Raw genomic sequence first — 5,698 nt, 5'->3', positions numbered from 1 at the left:
CATCTTTAATTATTTCTATGATTTACATAAAATTTATATATATTATTATAAAAATGAAAATATATTAAATAAAATTAATTTTTATATATAGATATTACTATTTTTGAAATATTTATTAATAAAACTTACGGATCCGGATATCCGGACTTAAAAATTAAGATATCCGGATCCGGATCCGGCTTTGACGGATCCAACATTTTACTATCCGGATCCGGATTCGGCCCCTCCGGATATCCGGATTTTCAGATCGGATCCGGATCGAATCTCGGATCGAATCCAGATCTCGGATAAAAGTCTCAGGCCTACCCCTGATCCTAGTATTTGTGCTATAGGTCCTTCAGAGCTAGTTCTATGTTAATCTTGGTTAATCAAAACTAATCGGTCTTAGGAATATTTTTTAGAAAAAATATAAGCACGAATAATATTAAATGTTTATTACTCCTTACGTATGATGTTTTAACTTTTATTTTTATATTTAAAAATTGATGTTTAAGATTTTAGTTAATGAATTTTTTAAACTAAAACATAAATTAAAATCTAAAATTATGAGTGGTATAATTTATTGGAAACTACACAAAAAAAAACAAAAAATTCAATAGATAACAGTGTATTTATTTTTTAATAATACATGTAAAAAATTTTAAACATCAATTTTTCAAATATAGAAAAATATTACTTTCAGGAATAAACGTGGTCGATAAGTACATTCATTACCATTTATGGCTCTATTTTTCTGATCCAGTTATTGCAACTGAACCAAAAGAGCAAACAAAAATAGTTTTTCTACACGCAATTTATTACAAGTTACAACAAAAGTTCTTTATTTTATTTATTTATCAAATAAGTTAACCACTAACTTAATTGGTTATGAGAATTGAATGTTAGATTTATAACTCAAATTAAATACGTAATTAATAAAATTTCATATATAGAAATGTTTCTTAGTTAAAGCAAAGTATTGAGTTTTTAAAAAGCGAATGGTATTGGTAACTTGGATTAATTTGCTTGTGCGTATCAATTGCATTAACCCAATGATTATGCCACATGTGAATCTCCTATACTCACATCTAGACACTAGCTCTATAATCTATATCATCTTTTGTAGTATAAGTTATACTAAATTTTCAACGTTCTTTATCTTTTTCATTTTCAGCTTTGTGATGCAAGAGAGTGACGGTTATCTTCCCCCAAAAGAAAACAAAATGAGACTAGCATTTAAATGCACCATGATAGTTTATTCTGTAAAATTTGCTAAAGTAAGTTTTATGATTCAAGCATAACATGGAGAAGTCTATATCTCATGGCACAAGTTCTCTTCATCAATGGGGTGTGCAAACATGGAGAAGAAATGGGTATTCTCATTACTGATAGCATCTCTTGTTTGCGGTTTCCTCATCGTAACTTACTTCAACATGAGTCTATTATTGTCTTCACTTCGACCACCAATCGTTGAAACTTCCTCACATTCCAAAGTTGACAATCTCCCACGTTTCGCTTACCTTGTGTCGGGATCTAAAGGAGACCTTGAAAGCCTCTGGAGAACTCTTAGAGCATTGTACCATCCAAGAAACCAATACATTGTTCACATGGATCTTGAATCACCCTTTGAAGAGAGACTAGAGCTGGCTTCTCGAGTTAGTAACGACTCTATGTATTCAAAGATCGGTAATGTTTATATGATAACTAAAGCTAATCTTGTGAGCTATACCGGACCAACAATCACTACAAGAAAACAGCGGCATACTGAGGGAAAAAATCGTCGGTATGTCGTCGGAATAACGCTATTCCGACGACATACCGACGAAAAAAGTCCTCAAAAATAATTCCTCGGAAATTCATCTTTCCTCGGAAATCCCTCGGAAATTTCCGACGGAATTCCGAGGAAATTCATTTCCTCGGAATATTCCGAGGAATTTTTTCGTCGGAAATTCCTCGGAATATTCCGAGGAAGATGTCGTCGGAATATTCCGAGGAAGATGTCGTCGGAATATTCCGAGGAAGATGTCGTCGGAATATTCCGAGGAAGATGTCGTCGGAATATTCCGAGGAAGATGTCGTCGGAATATTCCGAGGAAGATGTCGTCGGAATATTCCGAGGAAGATGTCGTCGGAATATTCCGAGGAAGATGTCGTCGGAATATTCCGAGGAAGATGTCGTCGGAATATTCCGAGGAAGATGTCGTCGGAATATTCCGAGGAAGATGTCGTCGGAATATTCCGAGGAAGATGTCGTCGGAATATTCCGAGGAAGATGTCGTCGGAATATTCCGAGGAAGATGTCGTCGGAATATTCCGAGGAAGATGTCGTCGGAATATTCCGAGGAAGATGTCGTCGGAATATTCCGAGGAAGATGTCGTCGGAATATTCCGAGGAAGATGTCGTCGGAATATTCCGAGGAAGATGTCGTCGGAATATTCCGAGGAAGATGTCGTCGGAATATTCCGAGGAAGATGTCGTCGGAATATTCCGAGGAAGATGTCGTCGGAATATTCCGAGGAAGATGTCGTCGGAATATTCCGAGGAAGATGTCGTCGGAATATTCCGAGGAAGATGTCGTCGGAATATTCCGAGGAAGATGTCGTCGGAATATTCCGAGGAAGATGTCGTCGGAATATTCCGAGGAAGATGTCGTCGGAATATTCCGAGGAAGATGTCGTCGGAATATTCCGAGGAAGATGTCGTCGGAATATTCCGAGGAAGATGTCGTCGGAATATTCCGAGGAAGATGTCGTCGGAATATTCCGAGGAAGATGTCGTCGGAATATTCCGAGGAAGATGTCGTCGGAATATTCCGAGGAAGATGTCGTCGGAATATTCCGAGGAAGATGTCGTCGGAATATTCCGAGGAAGATGTCGTCGGAATATTCCGAGGAAGATGTCGTCGGAATATTCCGAGGAAGATGTCGTCGGAATATTCCGAGGAAGATGTCGTCGGAATATTCCGAGGAAGATGTCGTCGGAATATTCCGAGGAAGATGTCGTCGGAATATTCCGAGGAAGATGTCGTCGGAATATTCCGAGGAAGATGTCGTCGGAATATTCCGAGGAAGATGTCGTCGGAATATTCCGAGGAAGATGTCGTCGGAATATTCCGAGGAAGATGTCGTCGGAATATTCCGAGGAAGATGTCGTCGGAATATTCCGAGGAAGATGTCGTCGGAATATTCCGAGGAAGATGTCGTCGGAATATTCCGAGGAAGATGTCGTCGGAATATTCCGAGGAAGATGTCGTCGGAATATTCCGAGGAAGATGTCGTCGGAATATTCCGAGGAAGATGTCGTCGGAATATTCCGAGGAAGATGTCGTCGGAATATTCCGAGGAAGATGTCGTCGGAATATTCCGAGGAAGATGTCGTCGGAATATTCCGAGGAAGATGTCGTCGGAATATTCCGAGGAAGATGTCGTCGGAATATTCCGAGGAAGATGTCGTCGGAATATTCCGAGGAAGATGTCGTCGGAATATTCCGAGGAAGATGTCGTCGGAATATTCCGAGGAAGATGTCGTCGGAATATTCCGAGGAAGATGTCGTCGGAATATTCCGAGGAAGATGTCGTCGGAATATTCCGAGGAAGATGTCGTCGGAATATTCCGAGGAAGATGTCGTCGGAATATTCCGAGGAAGATGTCGTCGGAATATTCCGAGGAAGATGTCGTCGGAATATTCCGAGGAAGATGTCGTCGGAATATTCCGAGGAAGATGTCGTCGGAATATTCCGAGGAAGATGTCGTCGGAATATTCCGAGGAAGATGTCGTCGGAATATTCCGAGGAAGATGTCGTCGGAATATTCCGAGGAAGATGTCGTCGGAATATTCCGAGGAAGATGTCGTCGGAATATTCCGAGGAAGATGTCGTCGGAATATTCCGAGGAAGATGTCGTCGGAATATTCCGAGGAAGATGTCGTCGGAATATTCCGAGGAAGATGTCGTCGGAATATTCCGAGGAAGATGTCGTCGGAATATTCCGAGGAAGATGTCGTCGGAATATTCCGAGGAAGATGTCGTCGGAATATTCCGAGGAAGATGTCGTCGGAATATTCCGAGGAAGATGTCGTCGGAATATTCCGAGGAAGATGTCGTCGGAATATTCCGAGGAAGATGTCGTCGGAATATTCCGAGGAAGATGTCGTCGGAATATTCCGAGGAAGATGTCGTCGGAATATTCCGAGGAAATTCCGCGGGAAATTCTGAGGATTTCATTTTCCGTCGGAATGTCCGTCAGAATACCGATGTTTTCTTGTAGTGAATGGTGGCGAATACTCTTCATGCTTGTGCCATTCTTCTAAAGAGAAGCCCGGACTCGGACTGGTTTATCAATCTCAGTGCTTCGGATTATCCACTTGTGACTCAAGATGGTAAAAAAGCTTGATCTTTCTTTCCTTATCTTCTTGATCTTGGGTTTCACCTAACAACGTTACATGTTTTGAAGATTTGTTGTATACGTTTTCAACTTTGGACGTAACCTCACCTTTATCGAACACACAACTGATTTAGGTTGGAAAAAGTGAGCTTCTCTCTCTCTATATATATATATACATGAGTTTCTCAAGCTCTATTTTAGTTTCCATTGGCTGAATCAAATGACTCTTGGTGTCTCATGGTGAAGCAAATACCGAGCAATGCCATCAATCATTGATCCTGCACTCTACATGCTAAACAAATCAAACATTATTTGGGTCAGGCCTGATCGAAGTTTACCAAATGCGTTTAAGTTACATACCGGTCAGTATTGTTCTTCTAGTCCTCAAGTTAAAAACTTATTACTATGTTCTTGTTGCAATAAGCAATTATAATTAGCTATATGTTCTTGTCATGTAGTTAAAACCACATATATTACGTACCATTCTTGTTGCAATAAGCAATAACTAAGTTCTTGTCATGTAGTTACATATTACAATGTTCTTTTTGCAATAAAAAATAACTATGTTCTTGTCCTGCATGTAGTTAAAAACATATATTACTATCTTCTTGATGCAATAAGCAATAACTCATGTAGTTAAGAACATATTACGATGTTCTTGTTGCAATAAGAAGTAACTATGTTCTTGTCATGTAGTTAAAACATATTTACTATGTTCTTGTTGCAATAAACAATAATTATGCTCTTCTTGTAGCTATAGTGAAGTTTAAAACTTCTTGTCGGGTTTCTCGCAGGATCAGCTTGGATGGTTCTCTCGCGCCCATTCGTGGAGTATATCATTTGGGGTTGGGACAACTTACCAAGAACTTTACTCATGTATTACACAAACTTTGTTTCTTCTCCTGAGTTTTACTTCCACACAATCATATGTAACGTGCCTGAGTTCTCCAAAACCGCGTTGAACCATGATCTTCACTACATTGCGTGGCACAGACTGCCGAGGCAGCATCCTCGCTTGTTGTCCTTAACAAACATGAGACCGATTATTGCGAGCGGTGCTGCATTTGCTCGAAAATTCAGTAGAAATTAAACGACAGTGCTATGGATAGGATTGATAAGGAACTGCTTATGCGTACGAACCAAGAGGGTTTCACTCCTGGTGGGTGGTGCGGTGGGAAACCTGAGTGCTCGGTTGTGGAAGACGTGGCTAGGATTAATCCTGGATCAGGAGCAGAGAGGCTCAAGGGGCTTGTAGATAGGTTAGTTTCAGAAGCTAAATCAGGAAAAAGTTGTGGGAACGTTAATTTACTACAATGGGACAAAGGATACTTGTAA

General features: G+C 40.0%; 1 pseudogene; it reads left to right on the top strand.

The window, feature by feature from the left end:
- Positions 1 to 1,337: 1,337 nt before the first annotated feature.
- LOC106331209 lies at positions 1,338 to 5,698 on the top strand (annotated as a pseudogene).

This window comes from Brassica oleracea, chromosome C3, assembly GCF_000695525.1.
Source record: "Brassica oleracea var. oleracea cultivar TO1000 chromosome C3, BOL, whole genome shotgun sequence".
NCBI classification, from domain to species: Eukaryota; Viridiplantae; Streptophyta; class Magnoliopsida; order Brassicales; family Brassicaceae; genus Brassica; species Brassica oleracea.
Note: the sequence above shows the minus strand (reverse complement) of the source record. Positions and strands in the feature narration are given on the sequence as shown.